Source organism: Hyperolius riggenbachi, chromosome 11 (assembly GCF_040937935.1).
Source record: "Hyperolius riggenbachi isolate aHypRig1 chromosome 11, aHypRig1.pri, whole genome shotgun sequence".
Taxonomy (NCBI): Eukaryota; Metazoa; Chordata; class Amphibia; order Anura; family Hyperoliidae; genus Hyperolius; species Hyperolius riggenbachi.
The window spans coordinates 119,109,820-119,134,264 of record NC_090656.1 but is presented as its reverse complement, the minus strand read 5'-3'; the positions used below and the strand labels follow the sequence as shown (position 1 = coordinate 119,134,264).

The window sequence follows — 24,445 nt, the reverse complement described above, 5'->3', positions numbered from 1 at the left end:
GGATCAAGTAGCTGATGGTGCCCTCAGCGCGACTCACCAGTTTGGTCACCTCCTCAAAGGGCTGCATGGTCCTGCATGCATTTCGCATCAGTGTCACAACATCCCTATCTTCCCAGATTGTGTCCTTCTACTGTAATTATACAGGTACTGGGTGACGGCTTTCTCCTGGTCTAGCAGGCGAGAGAATATGTGCAGGGTGGAATTCCAGTGAGTCGGGCTATCGCAAATCAGGCGTCTCACCGGCAAGTTGTTTCTACGCTGAATGTCCGCAAAGCGTGCCATGGCCTTGTAAGAGCGCCTGAAATGCCCACACAACTTCCTGGCCTGCTTCAGGACGTCCTCTAAGCCTGGGTACTTGGACACAAATCTTTGCACGACCAGATTCAGCACATGTGCCATGCAAGGTACGTGTGTCAGCTTTCCCAAATTCAACACGGAAATGAGATTGCTGCCGTTGTCACACACCACGTTGCCGATCTCCAGCTTGTGCGGGGTCAGCCATTGCTCCACCTGTTTGTTAAGAGCAGCCAGGAGAGCTGCTCCAGTGTGACTCTCCGCTTTGAGGCAAGACATGTCTAAGACGGCGTGGCACCGTCATACTTGGCATGCAGCATAGGCCCTGGGGTGCGGGGGCTGTGTAGCTGGAGAGGAGACCGCAGCACCAGCCGAGAAGGAGGAGGATGACGACAGCGAAGAGGATGTAGCAGGCGTAGAGGAGGTGGCAGGAGGCCTGCCTGCAAGCCATGGAGGTGTCACAAGTTGGTCCGCTGCGCAGCCACGTACTCCCTGCTTGCTGCCATCGGTCACCAGGTTGACCCAATGGGCTGTGTACGTAATGTAGCGGCCCTGCCCGTGCTTGGCAGACCAGGCATCCGTGGTCAGGTGGACCCTTGACCCAACGCTCTTCGCAATAGATGACACCACTTTCCTCTCAACTGCACGGTACAGTTTGGGTATGGCCTTTTGTGAAAAATAATTGCGGCCTGGTATCTTCCACTGCGGTGTCCCAATGGCCACAAATTTACGGAAAGCCTCTGACTCCACCAGCTTGTATGGTAACAGCTGGCGAGCTAATAGTTCCGCCACGCCAGCTGTCAGACACCGGGCAAGAGGGTGACTGGCAGACATTTGCTTCTTACGCTCAAATACTTCCTTTACGGACAGTTGGCTACTGCTGTGGGCAGAGGAGAAAGAACCGCTCAAGGGCAAAGTCGGTGTGGAGGAGGGTGGCTGTGAAGGTGCAAGGGAGAAAGCGGATGAGTACGATGCACCTGAAGGAGGAAGAGAAGAAGGAGGGCGGCTTTTCTTTTGGGTGCTGCTTTTCCCCAGGTGTTCTTGCCATACCTGTTTGTGCCTTTTCTCCAGGTGCCTTCGTAAGGCACTTGTCCCTACGTGAGAGTTGGCCTTTCCACGGCTCAATTTTTGCTGGCAGAGATAACAGATGGCTTTGCTCTGATGTGAGACACACATGTTAAAAAAATTCCGGGGGCGTGGCCAGCCGGCAATGTGAGTGCACGCATCTCACAAAGCTCCCGATCTGATCCTGACTAAAGTGAACCTGATATCTGGATCTTTGCCTGCCATCAGCCTTTTAAGGACACCGGAGGAGAGCTGACACTCCAGCGCACACAAGAGCAGTGTCAGATCCACAAGTTTGCAGCCATGCCGAAGGGAGAGAGCAAAGAAGAAAGAGGCCTAGGGGAAGCGCCGCGGAGACAAGATGGCGCCGACTCGAGGCTCACGCGCTCTCGTAAGACGGGCCCTCAGACTGAGGAGGTAGCAGTCTGGCTCGAGAAATTTGCCCACAAAGACTCAAAAGCAACACGGGGAAAGGAGGCTTCGGAAGCTGAGCAGCACAAGTCGGACTGGGCTGTAACGGAGGGAGAACAGGAGGAGCTGGAGGACCCTAATGCTACTACCGCAGATGAGGAGTGGGAAACAGCCGCTCCGGCTGTAGTACCTGCTGCGGGGGAAGATCCCGTGCAAGCCAATGACTCCGATCCTGAAGGAGGACAAAAAGAGCCTTCTCTTGGTGAGATTTTTGCCGCTATTCATACATGCAACGCGGCCATTGTTTCTCTGTCGCAGCAGACCGGTGGTATTAAAGAGGAGATGATGCTTTTAAGACAGGATGTCTCTAAGATCAGGGATAGAACTACTGATTTAGAAAAACGTGTAAGCGATATTGAGGACACTGTGGGACCAGTGGCCAGAGATCTAAAACGGGTGATCAAACACTCTATTGCTAACACCGACAAATCAGACAACATTGAGAATAGATTGCGCAGGAACAATGTACGTATTGTAGGCCTGCCAGAGAAGACGGAGAATTCGGATCCTACGGCTTTTATTGAAAAGTGGCTACTTGAAGTATTTGGGGCTGATTCCTTTTCCAAGCTTTATGCCATTGAACGGGCGCACCGTGTCCCAGCTAGACCCCCTAAGCCGGGGGCCCCACCTAGACCGATATTGGCGAAAGTCCTCCATTACCAGGACAGAGAGGTGATCCTAAGGCAAGCAAGGCTCAAAGGAAATATTCAATTTGAAGATCATAAAATCTCGTTTTATCCTGACTTTTCGGCGGAAATCCAAAAACAAAGAGCCAAGTTCTATGACGTGAAAAAACGCTTACAGAAACTGAATCTACAGTACGCCATGCTGTACCCGTACAAGCTAAAAGTCATTGCGCAGAATGAAACTCACTTTTTTCACACCAAAAGAAGCAACGGAATGGCTTGATGACAATGAACAGCACCTTTCCCGGAAGATGCAAGCTGATAATGAGTAGTTGATCTCAGTTTATGTTTCTGCTCGTGGCTTGGGCTACCTATTCCAAGTTATGCTAAGGATATGTATTCTGGGGGCCCTCCCTCTTTGTCATCTGTATATTGGGCTAGTCCCTATACACACTACAAGAAAGTTTCTCCATATGGCGATGTGATTATTATGTACATCTCTATGTTATTATGCACATACAGGGTCACTTTAATTTGATACTGAGCACAGTATATCCTTGATACTATGCTGGGGAGCTGAGGCAAGGTTCAGCTTCAGTCCTCGCGAAACAAGTTGCTTATTGACTGTGAACAAACTGTAGGTTGTTTTTGATAAGATTATTAATCTTTATCCTAGTTTGTAAGAATAGAATCTGGTCCCAATTTCTTATATTGGGACGTGATTATAAGTTTTTCTTTATTGTTTCTATGTTGAACTGCAGCAGAAAATACCTTGTTAGAAAGCAGCGAGATCATGCCATGTTTCCATTCACAGTGCACTAGACAAACCCATGGCGGACTTTTCGGTGATAAGCTGGAATGTGAGAGGCTTAGCAGACCCTACTAAACGCCAAGCTATACTTACCTCTCTACAGAAATTAGGTCCGGCTGTTATTTGTCTTCAAGAGACGCACCTGACCCGTAATAACCTGAGCTGGCTATCCAAAAGGTGGCTTTCTAATACCTTTCACTCCACTCATACATCCTATTCTAGGGGAGTGTCCATTCTTATAGACGCCAAAATTCAATTTCAGCTGAGTAAATCTAATATAGACTCAGAGGGGAGGTACGTAATTGTACATGGACACTTTAATTCACTCGAATGCATACTAGCAGCCATTTACATCCCCCCTCCCCTTTCTCACCCTCCTGCTTATCACCAATTATTGAACTATTAAAAGGTAGATTGCATCTACCAATCATGTGGATTGGGGATTTTAATATGTATCTGGACCCAAAATACGACAGATTTAGATCAAAATCCCTGAACTCCCAGCCCTCCCCCCTAGCTAGGCTCTTAGAGGAGCTTGCACTAGTGGATATTTGGCGGTGTGCACATCCAAACGATCATATATACTCTTGTTTCAGTAGAACCCACATGTCTCTCTCTAGAATTGATCTTGCAATAGAAAATCAACCCTTATTATCTCTAATTGACCAGGCAGAATACTTGGTAAGATCACTCTCTGACCATTCCCCTCTCAGGGTTAAATTTAACAATCCTTTAAAGGTAACTAAACCAAGACTACCCTGGAAGTTAAATCCCTTCTGGCTTACGCTGTTTAATACACACAAGGAAATTATACAGGAAATTAACATGTTCTTTGATTATAATAATGACCATTCTAAGTACAGTATTACCTGGGAAGCGTTTAAAGCTTTCCTCAGGGGAATTTTTCTGAGGGAAGTCAATAAAATTAGGTCTAAGACTAGAGGGAGACATGCTGGCTTAATTAGACAAGTGATGGAGACAGAGACTGCCTATGTGACAGAACCTACCGATACAAAAAGGGGCCTCTTGGATCCAAGCACAGGACCTGCTGAAGGAATTCTTAATCACCAAAGCCAATCACAAAAGGCTATTTCTGAAGCAGGCTTTTTTTGAAAGTGGAGATCAAACAGGCCATCTACTTTCTGTAATCACAAAAGCCCAAACCCCGATAGGTCATATTAGTGCACTAGTAACGCCCAAAGGGGACCTAGTCTCTGACAAGCTGAGTATTGTGAAGGAACTTCAGAGATTTTATATTGATTTATACTCGTCTAAAGTGAATTACACCCCAGAGGAATTAACAGAATATTTGAATTCCATTCCCTTACTTAATCTAAGTGAGAAAGATAGAGCCTTGTTGCATGCGCCTATTATGCTTGAGGAACTTGAAATTGCGGTTAGCTCGTTCCTTGGCAATAAAGCTCCGGGGTGCGACGGCCTCCCGATCGAAGTGTATAAACGCTACTCTGAGTTGATATTGCCACACCTGCTAGAGGTCTTTAATGAATCATTCTGTAGGGGGGCTCTACCAAGTTCCATGTCTGAAGCAACTATTATCTTGATCCCGAAGCCAGGAAAGGATGCCCTTAAGGCAGATTCATACAGACCAATATCCCTCTTAACGGCTGACATTAAGATACTGTCGAAGGTCTTGGCGAATAGATTAGCTAAAGTGATAACGTCTATAATAAAACCGGATCAATCGGGTTTTATACCTTCAAAATCCACGGCCATTAATATTAGGAGAGCCTTTTTAAATATTCAATTGCAAGCAGACAACATCGGCAACAGGGCTATTTTATTGCTTGATATCGCCAAGACCTTCGACAGTGTGGAATGGCAGTATCTATATGCGGTACTAGAGGCAATGCACTTTTGCCCGTCTTTCATTCAATGGGTCAAAACTATTTATAGTGCCCCCACAGCAAAACTTAGAGTAAATTATTCAATGTCACCGAGCTTTGCCTTAGGGAGGGGTACCAGGCAGGGATGCCCACTCTCTCCCTTGCTATTTGCGATCGCCATAGAGCCGCTGGCTGAGGTGGTTAGATCTAGTAGATCAATAAAGGGATTTAAATATGGGGAGGTGGAAGAGAAAATTGCGCTGTATGCGGATGATACGCTGCTCTTTCTACAAGATACTAACGAGTCCCTAGAAAATGCTATGCATACCCTGACGGATTTTGGCAGATACTCTGGTCTTGTTGTAAATTGGTATAAATCTTCCATACTACTTTTAGATAAGGCTGAATCTGTTCTGCCAAGATCCTGTGATCAAATCCAAAAAGTTAACACTTTTAAATTCTTGGGAATAGTGATATCAGCTGATGCTGCTGAGTATGAAACGCTCAATTTCTCCCCACTGATAATTAAGATACGTCAAAAACTTAAAACCTGGTCCAGACTATTACTATCCCCAGTTGCTCGTATAAACCTACTGAAAATGCTCACTATGCCCCAATTGCTTTATCTCTTGCATAATGCTCCAGTGTGGCTCTGTCTGAAGTTGTTTAAAACCATTGACAAAATATTTAGGGACTTTATTTGGGGTCAAGGTAGAGTGAAAATTAAGCTACAATATTTACAATATTCTAAGGAAGAGGGAGGGCTGGCTGTTCCAAATCCGTGGGTGTATAATCTTGCCTCACAAATGCAACACCTAGTAGGTTGGGAGGAGGCTGACTTAATGGACTCTAGTAGGCTGCTACTTAATAAGGTGCTGGGGTTTAACTCCATTTACGCTGCCTTAGAAGCAGGGATATGTGGAGCTAAAAATAGAAAGGAATACACTCTTTTACTCATCCAAAAAGTTTGGGATAGGGTGCGTGTAATGCAAGATGTCCAAGGAATTGCCATATATACCCCGTTATATGCCCGACCCCGCTTGGATTTTTTAAAGTACTGGTCCAGAGAGGGAACTCTATCATTAAATCAGGTGTTGACTGAAAATGAGCATGTGAAGCCATTAGCTGATCTTCTGGGTATTTTGAATAGACCCCATACTATTTTATTGAACTTTCAATATATGCAACTAAAACATGCAGTTGATAGGCAGCGCGTGGCGCATTCTTTGCGGTTTGCAACCGGCGCCGCTTTTTAACCTAGTGAACCAATATAAGGGGCGTAGCGGCTTTATTTCAGTATCATACTCTATGATACTGGGATTATTCCTGAAAAAGTTCCCTCTCAAATGTTTTAATAAATGGCTTGAAGAGCTGGGTGAGTTAACGGAAGAGGAATGGGTTAACATCCTTCAAAATGTCCCCTTGGTATCTACCAACGCCTCTCAAAAGTTGTCCCAACTAAACATTCTGTATAGGAATTTATTAACCCCAAAGAGACTTTACTTTATGAAGTGTAGAGATGATCCGATTTGTCCAAGGTGTTGCAGAGAGCATGGAGACTTGATTCACATGTTATGGCGGTGCCCAAAGTTGCATAGATATTTGGGGGATGTGATGGATATTATAGATATGGTTGCTAAACAAAAAATAACTAGATCGGTAGTAATTTGCATTTTGGTTTCATCCTTGGATTTGAAAGTACAAGAAAAGGTACAAATAATGATTCTGCGCTTACTATTTCAAGCTAGAAAGCTAATTCTAATGCAATGGAAAAGCTCAAACCCCCCTAAAGTAGAAGATTGGATAAAACAAGTAAATGCCTACCTAAAGCTGGAAAAAGTTATCTAGCAGCATAGAAAAGCAGAGGGGAAGTTTGACTCAATTTGTGCTGGGTGGTTAGACACCCCGGGTCTCCCGGACATTCCACTAATTCAAGATAGGTTATTTTCAGGAGGTTCATAAGGGGTATGGTCGAGACTGCTATACTGTAATGATTCCTTATAAAGCAATCCGTTTGTGGTGTATTGTACTGTTGCACTGTTTGTATACTATATATGTATGTTGGATATATATACTTTATACGGTTTAATAAAGGCTGTTTAAAAAAAAAAAATTCCAAACTGCTGAGCCCCCCTGGGGTGATGGCGCTACGGTGGCATCAGCAGCTGACGTTGAAGGGCATGTTGGCTGGATGTCCATAGCTGGCGATACATGGCGCCGGACACTGCCCCCAGCTGTTTCTGAGGACAAGCTCCCTCTGCTTCTACCATAGACTCGTCTCCTCCTACTCCTCTCTGACTCCCCCTCTGAACTGTCCCCCTGGTCATCTCCTCTATTGGGAACATATGTGGCATCCGTATAATCGTCATCATAATCCTCCTGCCCAGCTTCACTTTCCTCAGACACCTCCACAACTGCACCAACATCAGGTGGTTCATCATCCCCCTCCTCACACGTTACGTCCATACTATCGCCACCTAACTCAGACGTATGAGGTGGTGTACCTGCGCCTTCTTCTTGTTGTAGCATTGTTGGCTGTGAATCAATGATTTCACCACCACCACCAAATAGCTCCTGCGAAGTGTCAAATGCAGTGGATGTGGTGCTTGTACTAGCACTGGTGGCTGTGGGAGATGAGGTGTTCTGTGTTAAATACTCAACCACGTCCTCACAATTTTGGGAAGTGATGGCACGTGCCTTCTTCTGAGCATTGTACTTCGGGCCAGGTCCGCACAAAATCACAGCAACACCACCTCGCACAGACCTGCCGGTGCCAGGTGGCCTTCCTCTGGGTCTGCCTCTACTTCTTCCTCTACCTGGTTTGTCCATTTTGTCCATCTTGGGGGGATGCTAGGTATATGCAGTGAGGTGCGTTCACTCAACACAAAGGTAGTTAGATGCAGTGAGGTAGGTTCACTGAACAATAAAGGTAGTTAGATGCAGTGAGGTGGGTTCACTGAACAATAAAGGTAGTTAGATGCAGTGAGGTGGGTTCACTGAACAGTAAAGGTAGTTAGATGCAGTGAGGTGGGTTCACTCAACAATAAAGGTAGTTCTATGCAGTGAGGTGGGTTCACTCAACACAACAGGTAGTTAGATGCAGTGAGCTGGGTTCACTGAAAAATAAAGGTAGTTAGATGCAGTGAGCTGGGTTCACTCAACACAACAGGTAGTTAGATGCAGTGAACTGGGTTCACTCAACACAACAGGTAGTTAGATGCAGTGAGCTGGGTTCACTGAACAATAAAGGTAGTTAGATGCAGTGAGGTGGGTTCACTGAACAGTAAAGGTAGTTAGATGGAGTGAGGTGGGTTCACTCAACAATAAAGGTAGTTCTATGCAGTGAGCTGGGTTCACTCAACACAACAGGTAGTTAGATGCAGTGAGGTGGGTTCACTGAACAGTAAAGGTAGTTAGATGCAGTGAGGTGGGTTCACTCAACAATAAAGGTAGTTATATGCAGTGAGCTAGGTTCACTGAACAATAAAGGTAGTTATATGCAGTGAGGTGGGTTCACTGAACAATAAAGGTAGTTAGATGCAGTGAGGTGGGTTCACTCAGCTTTAAAGGTGGTTCTATGCAGTGAGGTGGGTTCAATCAACACAACAGGTAGTTATATGCAGTGAGCTGGGTTCACTGAACAATGAAGGTAGTTCTATGCAGTGAGGTGGGTTCACTCAACACAACAGTTAGTTAGATGCAGTGAGCTGGGTTCACTGAACAATGAAGGTAGTTCTATGCAGTGAGGTGGGTTCACTCAACACAACAGGTAGTTAGATGCAGTTAGCTGGGTTCACTCAACACAACAGGTAGTTAGATGCAATGGAACAACAAGAAAAAAGACAATCGAGAGCCCCCGATAGTGTATTACTGTTGTATAAATGACACATAATGATAAGGACGATTGGAATTATACTCACAAGTCTAGATTGCCGGTACAGGGCAACCACTTCAATCACAGACAAGGAGATTCGACCTGTCCTCTCTCAGGTTAAAAAGTCGCTCTCCATAGAAGGAAAAAATAAGGGTGTCAACACCCATCCACCAGGTGGATCAAATTGTGGTATAATATACAGAGGCGCGAATAGAGTAAAAATAGTACCACTTAAAATTCAATAAAATATGTGGGTGGTAAGGGTGGACTCACACACCCCACAAGAAACACAAGTAACAATCAGCATAAATTAGCCATCAATAGTGAATATATATAAAAAATATCCCAATTAAATTACAATATATCACATTTTTTCCATTATCTCTGGGTGTCTAGGTCCCTAATGTTATCTTCACATATAGTGACATGTATATAAACAAAAGGAGTAGGGCATATATAAACACTAACTGCACCAACAATATGTAGTTTTGTGCTTGCTAAAGTAAGTGTGGGGCTGTAAGCACAACCTCTCTCTCTCTCTCTCTCTCTCTCTCTCTCTCTCTCTCTCTCTCTCTCTCTCTCTCTCTCTCTCTCTCTCTCTCTCCCCCTCTCTCTCTCTCTCTATATATATATATATATATAGGAATGAGATACATATAAAAATGAAAATATATATAAAAAGCAAAATGCAGAACATTAGAAGCTCCATGTTATGAGCCCCTGTATAGTGCCCTAGAGAGCATTAAATAATGTAATTGCGCTATGTTTGTGTTATCAGACTTTAGGGAAAGTGCATGTAGTGCTAATGGCCTGCGGGTAGATTACAGAGGAAGAGGGTAGGGAGTGTTTGTGAGCTAGGTTCACTGAACAATAAAGGTAGTTAGATGCAGTGAGGTGGGTTCACTGAACAATAAAGGTAGTTAGATGCAGTGAGGTGGGTTCACTGAACAGTAAAGGTAGTTAGATGCAGTGAGGTGTGTTCACTGAACAATAAAGGTAGTTAGATGCAGTGAGGTGGGTTCACTGAAGAGTAAAGGTAGTTAGATGCAGTGAGGTGGGTTCCCTCAACACAACAGGTAGTTATATGCAGTGAGGTGGGTTCACTGAACAGTAAAGGTAGTTAGATGCAGTGAGGTGGGTTCACTCAACAATAAAGGTAGTTAGATGCAGTGAGGTGGGTTCACTCAACACAACGGGTAGTTAGATGCAGTGACCTGGGTTCACTCAACATCACAGGTAGTTAGATGCAGTGAGCTGGGTTCACTCAACAGAAAGCTAGGTATATGCAGTGATGAGGTGGGTTAAGTAAACACAACAGGTACTGGGTATATGCAGTACTGGGTAGTAGAATGTGCAGCTCCCTGTCACACACACAGGTAGTCACTGAATGTGCTGGGCTGCTGGCAGTGGCACACACACTATGAATTATCGAGGCTGTGCATGCAACAAAAGTGTCAGTTTGACACACAGAAAAAAAAGTACAGGATTAGCTCTGAAAAGAGCTGTTGAGGGGTGCTATAAAAGCAATAATAATCAGCCAGGAGCAAGCTAAGCAGCCAAGAACCTAACTAATCTGTCCCTAGGAGAACAATCTGTAGCAGCTCTCCCTAGTCTGTCTTATTGCAGCAGGCACGAGTGAGTGTAATGGTCGCCGGAGGCTGCCTTATATAAGGGGGGGGTGAGGCTCCAGGGCTTCGTGTAGCCTGAATGGCTACAATGTGCCTGCTGACTGTGATGTAGAGAGTCAAAGTTGACCCTCATAGTGCATTATGGGGCGAATCGAACTTCCGCAAAAGTTCGCCTGGTGTAGGCGAACGCAAACCACCAAAGTTTGCCTGGAACCGTTCGCCGGCGAACCGTTCACTACATCTCTAAGTATCACATAATGTACTTAACCCCTAACCTTAACCTCTCCATCCTTAACCCCTAACCTTAACCTCCCCTTTCTTAACTCCTAATCTAAACCCAAACCCTTAACCTCCCCTTCCTTAACCCCATAACCTAAACCACCCCCTTTCCTCCTGAACCCCTAAACCTAACCTTTACCTCCCCCCTCCTTAAGCCCTAACCTTAACCCTAACCCTCAATCTTTCACCTCCTTAACACCTAACCTTAACCCTTAACCTCTCCTCAATAACTTGTAACCCTCTCCCTCCTTAGCCTCTAACCTTAACCCTTTACCCCACTCCCCCTCCTTAGCCCCTAAACTTAACCTCCCTTCCTCTCCATCGTTAACCCATAAACCTTACTCCCCTTCCCGCCAAACCTTACAGCTAAATAGTAGGCTCTGGGGTGGCCCGCTATGTGAATTGCAGTTACTAATACTACCCTCCCCATCATAACTCTTCCTAACCTTAACACTTTTTGCCCACTATAAGTAGCTGCAGTTTGCATAGTAGGTGGGTGCCCAAATTTGCTGCGCTCAAGTGGGCATTGATTCCAGTAAAGCAAGTCATTTAAATTAAAATACTTTTTGTTTTATTCAAAATGATTATAATTCAGTGATATATTCTTGTTACATCTTTTTCCACCATTAGGTGGAGTGCTTGCGCAAGTTCTGATACAAGGGTTTTATTTTTTTCTACTCACCAACAAATCAAACCAATCAGCAGCCAGGAACAGCTCAGTGGGACAAGGGAAGATGGCCACCAGTTTTGCCAACCGCCCGTGAAAATACGGACGGTCCAACTTTTTAACCCCAAAAAGGCTGTGTCCGTTCCTGACCGTATTTGGGGAAAGGCCGTCCACGGAGAGCTGGCAGGCAGGACGTGAACTGACTGCGGCGTCTAACAGACGCTGCGTCAGTTCACCAGCAGCAGCAGTCAATTCACCTGAGTCCCGGCCTTCCTCCAGCGCAGCTCCCCCGGTCTGACTCTTCACAACCAGCAGCTGCAAAATTCCCACGCTCAGCCTCACACTCACAGATGGAGCAGTGCTATGGGAAAATGGCGTCTGAAGCCCTGTACTGGAGACACAAATAGTCTCTAGTGCAGGGCTATGGGAAGATGGCTGCCAAAGCCCTGCACTGGAGACTATTTGTGTCTCCAGTACAGGGCTTCGGACGCCATTTTCCCGTAGCACTGCTCCGTCTGTGAGTGTGAGGCTGAGCGTGGGAATTTTGCAGCTGCTGGCTGCGAAGAGTCAGACCAGGGGAGCTGCGCTGGAGGAAGGCCGGGACTCAGGAGAGGAGTTGTCTTCAGGTGAGTAAATGTTTTTTTTTCTTTTACAGGTGCTGCCCACACATGTATTACTGGGGAAATGTGCTGCCCATGCCCACACATGTATTACTGGTAAAATGTGCTGCACATGCCCGCACATGTATTACTGGGGAAATGTGCTGCCCATGCCCACACATGTATTACTTGTGAAATGTGCTGCCCATGCCCACACATGTTTTACTGTTAAAATGTGCTGCCCATGCCACACATGTTTTACTGGTGAAATGTGCTGCCCGTGCCCACACATGTATTACTGATAAAATGTGCTGCCCATGCCCACACATGTAATACTGGTGAAATGTGCTGCCCATGCCAACACATGTATTACTTGTGAAATGTGCTGCCCATGCCCACACATGTATTACTTGTGAAATATGCTGCCCATGCTCACACATATATTACTGATAAAATGTGCTGCCCATGCCCACACATGTATTACTTGTAAAATGTGCTGCCCATGCCCACACATGTATTACTTGTGAAATGTGCTGCCCATGCCCACACATGTATTACTGATAAAAGTGCTGCCCATGCCCACACATGTAATACTGGTGAAATGGGCTGCCTATGTCCACACATGTATTACTGGTGAAATGTGCTGCCCATGCCCACACATGTATTACTGGTGATGAAATATGCTGTCCATGCCCACACATGTATTTACTGATGAAATGTGCTGCCCACATGTATTTACTGGTGAAATGTGCTGCCCACATAGTGTATTTACTGGTGAAATATGCTTCCCATGCCCATTTACTGGTGAAATGTGCTGCCCATGCCCACATGTATTACTGGTGAAATGTGCTGCCCACATAGGCCTCGATTCATAAAAGGCTTTGCGATAAAACAAAAATCTTGCCAGGAAAATACTGCATTCGGTAGTGCTAATTTTGCATGTTGTCTGCTAATTCATAAACATTTTCACAGCTGATATAGAAATGCAGGGATTTACTAAACTGAACTGTCGGTAACATGAGCAATGTAGCTGGCTGAGTTGATACATTAATGAGTAGCTGGCTGATTTGTTACATTTGGCTGTTCTCCGTGCAGAGACAGCATTACAATAAAAGAGGCATCCCAACTTCGGTTTAGATGTGCATATTTAATTTACTGCCTCTTCTTGACCTGAATCTGCTATATTAGTCTTTCTAAACACTCTATTTAATTGCCACAGCATAAAAGAACTTCAAGTAACTTTACACATGCCAGGCTAGGATATTCAGGGAGGTAACAGTAAAAAAGGGCGCAGGAGGCTAGTGGACAAATCGGGCGCCGCCATTCACTCCCATAATAAATATCGTTTAATGGGCGCCCGATAGGAAAAAAGGGCGCCGGAGAAAAATAACGTTTTAAAAGCGGCGCCCGGAGACTTAATGTTTTATTACTGCTTCTCATGATTACACATTATTTAATAATTTATACATTTTCTAATATTATTTTTAAACGAAAAACAGTAAAAAATTTTTTTTTTACATTATTTTTAAACGAAAAAAACGCACAATATGTTTTTGAAACGTTATTAATGCTTATCACAGGGGGGTCTTAGGTTTAGGCACCAACAGGGGGGTCTTAGGTTTAGGCACCAACAGGGGGGTCTTAGGTTTAGGCACCAACAGGGGGGTCTTAGGTTTAGGCACCAACAGGGGGGTCTTAGGTTTAGGCACCAACAGGGGGTCTTAGGTTTAGGCACCAACAGGGGGGTCTTAGGTTTAGGCACCAACAGGGGGTCTTAGGTTTAGGCACCAACAGGAGGGTCTTAGGTTTAGGCACCAACAGGGGGGTCTTAGGTTTAGGCACCAACAGGGGGGTCTTAGGTTTAGGCACTAACAGGGGGGGTCTAGGGGTTAGGGGTAGGTACAGGGAGGGTTACTTAGGCACCAACCGGGGGGGTCTTAGGTTTAGGCATCAACAGGGGGGTCTAGGGGTTAGGGGTAGGTACAGGGAGGGTTACTTAGTAATTTTTTTTTAAACGTTATTATACGTTTCACTATTTAAACGAAAGATTAAAGTTTTTACAATTGCCGATTTAATGCACATTATTTAATGATTTATAACTTTATAAAACATTAATTTTAAACGAAATACAGTACAATACATTTTTAAACGTTATCCATGCTTATCGTTTAAAACCCCGCGCCCTTTTTTCCCAGCGCCCCTTTTTAACGTACGCATTCAGGGAAGCCTTGTTTGTTCCGATCGCTCTGCTGCTGCCTGTGTCTCACTGCTTCTGCTGAGTCTCCATTAATCCCTGCACTTATTGCTGTCTTATCACCTCTTCATAGCAGTCGGTATTCTCCGTGTCATTACCAGTACCACCTGCTCTAATCTTTATGAATTGATATTTAGTGGCATGTGTTGAGTTAATCACCGCACAAGGCACCAATTTACCTCACTGCTCGGGAATTTCAGCTTTTCATGCGGTAACTGCTTTTATGAATTGACATTTTGCTAAGTGCTCGGTAAAGTCAGCTGTTTTCTGCCTTACCGCATGCGGTAATGCTTTATGAATCGAGGCCATAGTGTATTCACTGGTGAAATGTGCCCACATAGGTTAATCTATGTTTCTCTCTGTATAAAGCCACAAGGTAGTTAATCAGCTCTGCTGCAACACTAATTACCTCACCTATGATTGTGTGTAGTTTTCTGCAAAACATGTACTGTTGGTGGGCCTTGAGGACATGGTTGGGGAACTCTGTTTTAAATGGCCTGTACTTGTTTTGAATGTGGCCATATTGTGCAGTTGGTCATTCTGCTTGCATGCTCATTATGTAAGTGAGTTGGTCATTTAGTTGGCTTAGCCATGTGGAAATACAGGTCGTGTCAACGGGTTGTCATGCAGTTGGTCATGTCGCCAGGTTGGTCGTGCATTTTCTTGTATGTGTGTACAAGCCTTAAGTCGGTTAAGTAGAGATAAATCACATGGTAAGTAATTTACAGAGAAATATATTGTGAGTTGATAGGTACGCCGAGAGAATTCAACAGAAGAGCTTTGTGAATTTGTTCCTTAGAGAACATTAACAGCATGCTAAGAATTTTAGAGTTAATACAAACTTTATGTTAATTTCATGTAAATGTATGCAGCTTAAAGGTAATTCTGTCAGCCTCCATGTCCCTTTCACCTCTATTTATTTTATTTTTAAACAATGCATGTTGCCTGGTTGTCCACCTGATCCTTTGTCTCTAATACTTTTAGCAATAGAACCCAAACAAGTATGCATTGCAGGTCAGGCTCTCTGACCCAAGCCTGGCTAGATTAGCCTCATGCTTGTTTCAGGTGTGTGATTCAGACACTACTGATGCATTCTACTGTGACTACTGATGCCTGATCAACAGGATGCCAGGCAACTGGAATTGTTTAAAAGTAAATAAATATGGCAGCCTCCAAATCACACTCACCTCATGAACCCTTTAAAAATGGACCAGTCTACATCATCAGATAGTAAACTTGATCACCAGCTCAATTTCAAACTTGCAAAACATTGCATTCAATTTGCAAATACTCAATCATTAGCATCTAGTGAGATTGGTTTGATACATTTCCTAAATGGCATACAATGTTTACTTCTCACATGGTCATCACACTCATTCATATAGGATACTTCAGTTTGACATTGTGTTTTAGTACTGTGATGATTACAAACATGTGTACATTACTTTTTATAGCACATAGATGCCCTCCTACGAAGAATTATAAATACTGTGGCACGCTTATTCAGCCTTCCTGCAATCCAAGGTATGAGACTTTTTTTTTTCTAAGCATACTAGTTGACTGTCTGTTAATCAGCCAAGTAAACAGGGCCTGTTATGAGCCATGAAGCAAACTTGTCACAAAAAAATGTGCTTAGTAAGTTACATGTAGAAGACTGTATGTATAAATTAGGGATAAGCAAGTTTGGAGGAATGAAGTAACTGGTTTATGGGATGTGGGAATGGAAACAAAGTGATATACCCAGAGGAAAATCATACAAACATGGTCTGGAAACCTACAGACCGCATGATGCAGTTGGTGTACATGACGCTTGATATGTTCAAACCCCCCCCCTGAATTTTTGTAAAATTGAAACATGCATGATGGACAGGACTAATAGATTTGTTGCCACTTTGCAACTTAATGAAGACATGCTTTCCTGTCAAAAATGCATACACAAAGCAGGAGAAATATTAGGCCACGGCAGTAGAGCCTGAGATTATTCTCAGCATATTAACAGCAGTCTCTGCCATGAAAACAGCAGGAGAGTGCATTGCTAGATGGCACCATGAACTGGATGACATGAATGAATGCCACCCATAATGGTGTCTAGAAGTAGCAGGAACATTAGACCCAATGATAGAGGACCTGAGAGTGTGGGTCAGTGGAATCAGAATTGTGGTGGGATCTGGACCAACTGGCTGCTGACCTGCTGCCCATTCCATGCTTCCCACCTAAAATGTTGCCGCTATACCACCCCCTGGAATTTGCCCACAAACCTTAGGTGAGAAAGCAACTGCATGTCAAATCTCAAGTCAGATCTCGTGGAAAAATTTGGTAAGTGAAATATGCCTGTTTTACCATAAGATGGAACTTGATATTATCGCTCGCTCATCACTAGTGTAAATATTAGAAGTGATCATTAGGAATTGTTTGTTCTCAGTTTTTAGCCCCTTTTTGTGAAATGTAAATTTTAGAATCATTATTTAAAGAGACCCTGTAACAAAATGTTCAGCCTTATTTCTTCTATCCTATAAGTTCCTATACCTGTTCTAATGTGGTCTGGATTACTGCAGCCTTTTCTAGTTGCACTGTCTCTGTAATATATCTAAACTTTTCTTTGTCAAGCTTTGTCGACCCAGGGACGAATGGGCTGCCTCTTTTGTAATGAATACAAGTCATGCACACCCCCTCCATGCCCCCTCTAGGCTCACTCCTCTGTGCTTTGTTTATTGGTTTAAGCTTGTCTATGATGTGATGCAGTTTGTGAGGCTGAGGGGGGAGGGAGCTGCCTGTCACATGCTGAGAAACTATGAGAATCCCAGACTGGAGTGCAGATGATTCACTATAAAAACATGTACACACACAAACCTCACTTCCTTGGTTAGCGGCCATGTTTTTTTGTTTGTAAACACTGCCTAAAACTGGCGATTAAAAGCCAGGATCACAGCGGGGGGCAGTGAAAACAGCAAAGAGGGATCCAGGAGATCACAGTGACTTGATTGGTGTGTATTTTATCGTACAAATCGGACAGTACAGATTCTAAGGACTTGTTTCCACTAGGGACTATTCAGAGTGCATGCAAATTCAGACAGGGAATGTCACCCTATTGAATTATATGGTCAAAGGAAAATTAGATTGTTAGCCCCAGTGCATTGATCAATGTATACTATGGTGTAGTATGGTAGGGACCAGTCTGGTGTATGTGAGAGCCTCCGTGATGAAAAACACATATAAATAATGTAGCATCACCATAAATCCCCTTGTAGGTGCTGTATTAGAATAGTTCTCCTAGCAAGAAGAATAAAAAATGGTAATAATGAACCTAAAAGTACTCAGTAAACACGGGTGCTCGGATACCCCTTTTCAAAATCCAAATTGATCCGGATACCCAGATATCTGGATCCGGATCGGATATCCGCATCCGAACGCTCTGCTATCCGTGTTCATGCAGAAAGCCGAACGCATTATCCGCGGGTATCCGACCTATTCTGATATCCGCATAGAAAACCGGAAGTGGCCTCTACATTGCTTTTAAATGTTTTTAGGGTAAATAATTATGTGGGGAGTTAAAATACACAAAAAAGAAAACAAAAAAAGCTGTCAATTAACATCAGGACTAAGTTACAGACAGAGGTCGTGCAGCCCACATTGTGTCCAAAGTCCAATCGCACAACTGGGACATCACAGTTTTCAGCCCAGACACCTCCAAAAAATGACACCGCAATTATGTTTGTGGTTAAATATAGGTGGTGGTATCAGCAGCAGTGGCCTGTGGTGGCACCGTGGCAGTGGGAGCCAGCGCCAGCTTGATTTAGCCTCTTGAACTCCTCATGCTCAACAACATGTTTTTTGGCCAGATGGGTGATGAAGGGGTCACAACCTCTGTTAATCTGTAGTTTGCACACATTGCATATGGCAAACTTGCTGTCCAATGAGGGCAGAGTGAAAAACTGCCAGATTGGGGAGGTGAAGATTCTCCTACAGCCTGAAGGGATGCTGCTGCTTTTCTCCCTGTGGCGGTTGGGGGTTGAGTGGTGCGGCTGGTGGTAGCGGCAGAAGGCTGTGGGTCCCGCATTCCACGGCCACCGTCTGCAATGCTGATCCTCCATGCCAAAACCCACCGACGCATCCTCCTCCTCAGAGTAAGAGCTGACATCCCCATCCTGTGGATGGTAGTCACGGTCCTTCATCTCATCATTAACATCATACCCACCCTCCTCAAATCCCAGAATATCCTCCTCAATCTCCTTGCAGCTAACAGCCCTGAGTTTGATTGTGGCCCCTTGGAGCGAAAAGCTCGCTGACTAAGGGTAGGCTGCCCGCTGGGGTCGACACTGACGCGGCAGACCTTCTGAGGGTGGCCGCAATGTTGCTGCCTCATCGTAATTTTGTAAAATCTGCTCTGCTCAAAAACCTGACTTCTGATTGTGATGTTTACAGTTGGTTCTGGTCTTTTCTGAACTTATTAGCCTTAATTTTATCTCCCACATAACGGGCCCATAAAGATTTATTGTCTCTGTTCTGTTTATTGTTTCTGTTCATGAGTCATCCTTCTCTTTTCAACTCTTTCAGTCTGTTATGCTGGGATTGGGAACACACAATGAGATTTTTTGGCAGATAGATGGTTTGATAGATAATTTTCAACATGTCCGATTTGATTTAGCTATCGTTTTTCTGATCAATTTCTCATAGAAGTGAATGGAAATCGATCGGAAAGTAAATCTGCTTAAAAATCTCATCGTGTAATCTCAGCATAAAGCCTCATCAACACGGTACAATTTTCCGTCAGATCGGATCCATTGGTCAGATCTATTAGATAATTTCCAACCGGTCCAATCGGATTACGTTCGATTTTGCAATGGATTTTGAGTACTTATGAAAGCAAAATCTATCGCAAAATTGACCTGAAACAATTTGGACGTCTACACACGATGCAATTTCTTATTAGATCTATCTAATAGATCTGTCTATCTGATTGTACTCTGTAGATGAGGATTAAGATCTCTCCAGCAATGCTCTACTGCAGAGATAATAAATTATACACACAGAAACACAGTTTTACTCCCCCTACCTTAAGGACAATCTGCTCTGCTCAAAAGCCTAGCGTAGTTTGCATCTACGCATCGTAGTTCGTAGGTGAAGTTTCAAAACTACGAATTTACGCGTATCGAAGTACCGCTACACGTAGCTTACGCCCACTATGCGTAGTTAACATGTGTATTGCGTAGTGAACTATGAATGCGTTACTCGCGTCTAATTTTCCGCGTGCGGTTGTATGCTTACAAATGTACGCTTTGGAAAGGGGAATGTACGCATAGAAGAGTTCCCGGTATAAGCATTTAAAGGGGAATTAATGCGTAAAATTTTCTGCATGCAGGTATAAGCATCCGCATACACTACGCTTCGCACTACGCTTAATTGTGTATTTTAACGAGTAGTCTACAAAATGCATACGAAGCGAATATTTGGTTTCGAAGCCGTAGTTTGGCAAAGCATAATTGCGTAAAACTATGCGTAGTTCCAGCGTAGCGAAGTTGACTGACTTCGACCATCCCTGTTTTGAACACTGAATCTGCTCATACATATCCAGTCAATTAGCTTTCAAGCAATATTGTGCTGTTAATCAATCTTTGTAGGATGGGGGTAGGACAGGAGCGGTGGGGGATCGATAGTCCATAACTTTGCTCTGCATTGAGCAGTACAGCACTTGCAGTTTGATTGAAACTTGATAGAGTTCTGCTGAAGCCTATCAAAATTAAACTTGCCGTGATAGAGGTGTCGATCACTATCCAATTGAATTCTAATAGAATAATGATCAGTCAGCTAGGCATATTGGGGCATTATTGATGTGTGTATGATTAGTTGGAATGAGCAAGAAAAACTGACAAATTTGGTCTTGCAGTAAATCAGCCCCAATCTTGCTTTGCGAGATCCTTTCAACCTCCATTTATTGCTCTGCTTAGGGCCCTGCATGGTCTTCATCCAGCTCTGTTCCTGAATCCCACAATATCATCCAAAATAACTTCTCACCAGATATAACAGCTGACCGATGACAGATCAGCAAAGCATGCACAATATCCATTGCAATTGTCTCCTCTGGAATCATTAAATCTTCATCAGCATTCTGACCAGAAACCAGCAGATGTTGTTTGTTAGGTGGCAGTATTCCTAAACAGGCAAGCCTCCTGCATAGCCTTCAGCCTTTAAATCTACACATTTGAGATAAAATCATGCGCATTGTATATTACAAGTCCCGGGTTGTTTCCAGCATCCTGCATCCACCATCAATCGATTGTGGGTCCTGATCCAATTCACTTTTTCTCCTTAGAAATAATTTTTCATCTTCTGTTTAAAATAACTTTTCAGCCCTCTGCAAGTTAAAAAAAAGTACCAAATAATAGGTGACAAAGTACTGTCAAAATTATTCTGAGCATTTTCTTGCTTGCTGGTGACTTAAAAGACATTTTATTTATGATATGAAAAAATCACCTAGTAGAAAACTTTGGAAAAAAAAGTGAATTGGATCGAGCCCAATGAGCAGTGTTGCTTTCACATTTTTGGCAAAGTCCTTCTCACATCAAAAATGGGGGAAGGACAAGGGGGAAGGAAATACTCCTCTAATACTAAATACTCCCATATTTAGTATAAATGGGGGGGTATTTAGTATAAATGGGGGAGTATTTAGTATAAGAGGAGTATTTAGTATAAATGGGGGAGTGTTACGCATAAATGGGGGAGTATTTAGTATAAATGGGGGCGTATTTAGTATATATATGGGGAGTATTAAGTATACATGGGGGAGTATTAAGTATAAATGGGGAGTAAATACTCCCCCATTTATACTAAATACTCCCCAATTAATACAAAATACTGCCCCATGTATACTTAATACTCCCCATTTATACTAAATACTCCCCCATTTATACTTAATACTCCCCCATTTATACTAAATACTCCACCATGTATACTTAATACTCCCCCATTTATACTTAATACTCCCCCATTTATACAAAATATTCCCCCATTTATACTTAATACACCCCCATTTATACTAAATATTTCCCCATTTATACTTAATACACCCCCATTTATACTAAATACTCCCCCATTTATACTAAATACTCCCCAATTAATACTACATACTCCCCCATTTATACTTAATACTCCCCATTTATACTAAATACTCCCCCATTTATACTAAATACGCCCCAATTAATACTAAATACTCACCCATTTATACTTAATACTCCCCATTTATACTAAATACTCCCCCATTTATACTAAATTCTCCCCCATTTATACTTAATACTCCCCCATTTATACTTAATACTCCCCCATTTATACTAAATACTCCCCAATTAATACTAAATACTCCCCCGATTTATACTTAATACTCCCCCATTTATACTAAATACTCCCCCATTTATACTAAATACTCCCCCATTTATACTAAATATTCCCCCATTTATACTTAATACACCCCCATTTATACTAAATACTCCCCCATTTATACTAAATACTCCCCCATTTATACTAAATACTCCCCCATTTATACTAAATACTCCCCCATTTATACTAAATACTCCCCCATTTATACTTAATACTCCCCCATTTATACTAAATATTCCCCCATTTATACTTAATACACCCCCATTTATACTAAATATGTCCCCATTTATACTTAATACACCCCCATTTATACTAAATACTCCCCCATTTATACTAAATACTCCCCCATTTATACTAAATACTCCCCAATTAATACTAAATACTCCCCCATTTATACTTAATACTCCCCATTTATACTAAATACTCCCCCATTTATACTAAATATGCCCCAATTAATACTAAATACTCACCCATTTATACTTAATACTCCCCCATTTATACTTAATACTCCCCCATTTATACTAAATACTCCCCCATTTATACTAAATACTCCCTAATTAATACTAAATATTCCCCCATTTATACTTAATACTCTTCCATTTATACTAAATACTCCCCCATTTATACTAAATACTCCCCCATTTATACTTAATACTCCCCCATTTATACTAAATACTCCCCAATTAATACTTAATACCCCCCCATTTATACTAAATACTCCCCAATTAATACTAAATACTCCCCCATTAATACTTAATACTCCCCCATTTATACTAAATACTCCCCAATTAATACTAAATACTCCCCCATTTATGCTAATTTCTCCCCCATTTATACTTAATACTCCCCCATTTATACTTAATACTCTTCCATTTATACTAAATACTCCCCCATTTATACTAAATACTCCCCCATTTATACTTAATACTCCCCCATTTATACTAAATACTCCCCAATTAATACTTAATACTCCCCTATTTATACTAAATACTCCCCAATTAATACTAAATACTCCCCCATTTATACTAAATTCTCCCCCATTTATACTTAATACTCCCCCATTTATACTTAATACTCCCCCATTTATACTAAATACTCCCCCATTTATACTAAATACTCCCCAATTAATACTTAATACTCCCCCATTTATACTAAATACTCCCCAATTAATACTAAATACTCCCCCATTTATACTAAATTCTCCCCCATTTATACTTAATACTCCCCCATTTATACTTAATACTCCCCCATTTATACTAAATACTCCCCAATTAATACTTAATACTCCCCCATTTATACTAAATACTCCCCAATTAATACTAAATACTCCCCCATTTATACTAAATTCTCCCCCATTTATACTTAATACTCCCCCATTTATACTAAATACTCCCCCATTTATACTAAATACCCCCACATTAATACTAAATACTCCCCCATTTATACTTAATACTCCCCCATTTATACTAAATACTCCCCAATTAATACTAAATACTCCCCCATTTTTACTTAATACTCCCCCATTTATACTAAATACTCCCCCATTTATACTAAATACTCCCCCATTTATACTAAATACTCCCCATTTATACTAAATACTCCCCCATTTATACTAAATACTCCCCCAGTTATGTTTAATACTCCCCATTTATACTAAATACTCCCCCATTTATACAAAATACTCAACCATTAATACAAAATACTTCCCCATTTATACTAAATACAGCAGCAGCAGGAGGAAGAGTGACTTGTGGCAGCAGGCAATGTATTGTGTGTACCCTGGCGGTGGGACCACAGACAGCAGGAGGAGGAAAATCAGCGCGTCGTAATATGTTGGCGCTTTATAAATACAACAAATACATAAATAAATTCATAAATAAATACAGCAGCAGGAGGAGGAATGACGAGTGGCAGCAGGCAATGTATTGTGTGGACCCTGGCGGTGGGAACACAGACAGCAGAAGGATGAAAATCAGCGCGTCATAATATGTTGGTGCTTTATAAATACAACAAATACATAAATAAATTCATAAATAAATAAATAAATAAATACAGCAGCAGGAGGAGGAATGACGAGTGGCAGCAGGCAATGTATTGTGTGGACCCTGGCGGTGGGAACACAGACAGCAGGAGGATAAAAATCAGCACGTCGTAATATGCTGGTGCTTTATAAATACAATAAATACATAAATAAATGTATAAATAAATAAATACAGCAGGAGGAGGAGGAGGAGTCATGTATGGCAGCAGGCAATGTATTGTGTTGTGGACCCTGGCGTTGGGACCACAGACAGCAGAAGGATGAAAATCAGCACGGCATAATATGTTGGTGCTTTATAAATACAATAAATACATAAATAAATTCATAAATTCATAAATAAATAAATACAACAGCAGCAGCAGCAGCAGCAGCAGGAGTGATTTATGGCAGCAGGCAATGTATTGTAATTCCCAGGCACCTCATGTCCTCCTCTTGCCAACAACAGGTGCCAGGAACGTGCCTTCAATCCAGGTCTAGTTAATCTTCAAAAATGTCAGTCTGTCCATGCCCTCTGGGGACAGACGAGAGCGCTTCTTGGTGACCACACCACCGGCCGCACTGAAGCACCTCTCAGACAGCACGCTGGAAGGGGTGCAAGACAATACTTCCAGTGCGTACTGC

The 24,445-nt window shown here is 42.7% G+C and overlaps 1 protein-coding gene across 1 annotated transcript in view; it reads left to right on the top strand.

The window, feature by feature from the left end:
* LOC137537714 (intestinal mucin-like protein) overlaps positions 1-24,445 on the top strand; it is a 293,053-nt gene that overhangs the window by 107,738 nt on the left and 160,870 nt on the right. The window contains exon 3 of the mRNA XM_068259655.1: positions 15,867-15,936. The gene's annotated coding sequence lies outside the window, so the exon portion shown is untranslated. The remainder of the gene's footprint in view (positions 1-15,866; positions 15,937-24,445) is intronic.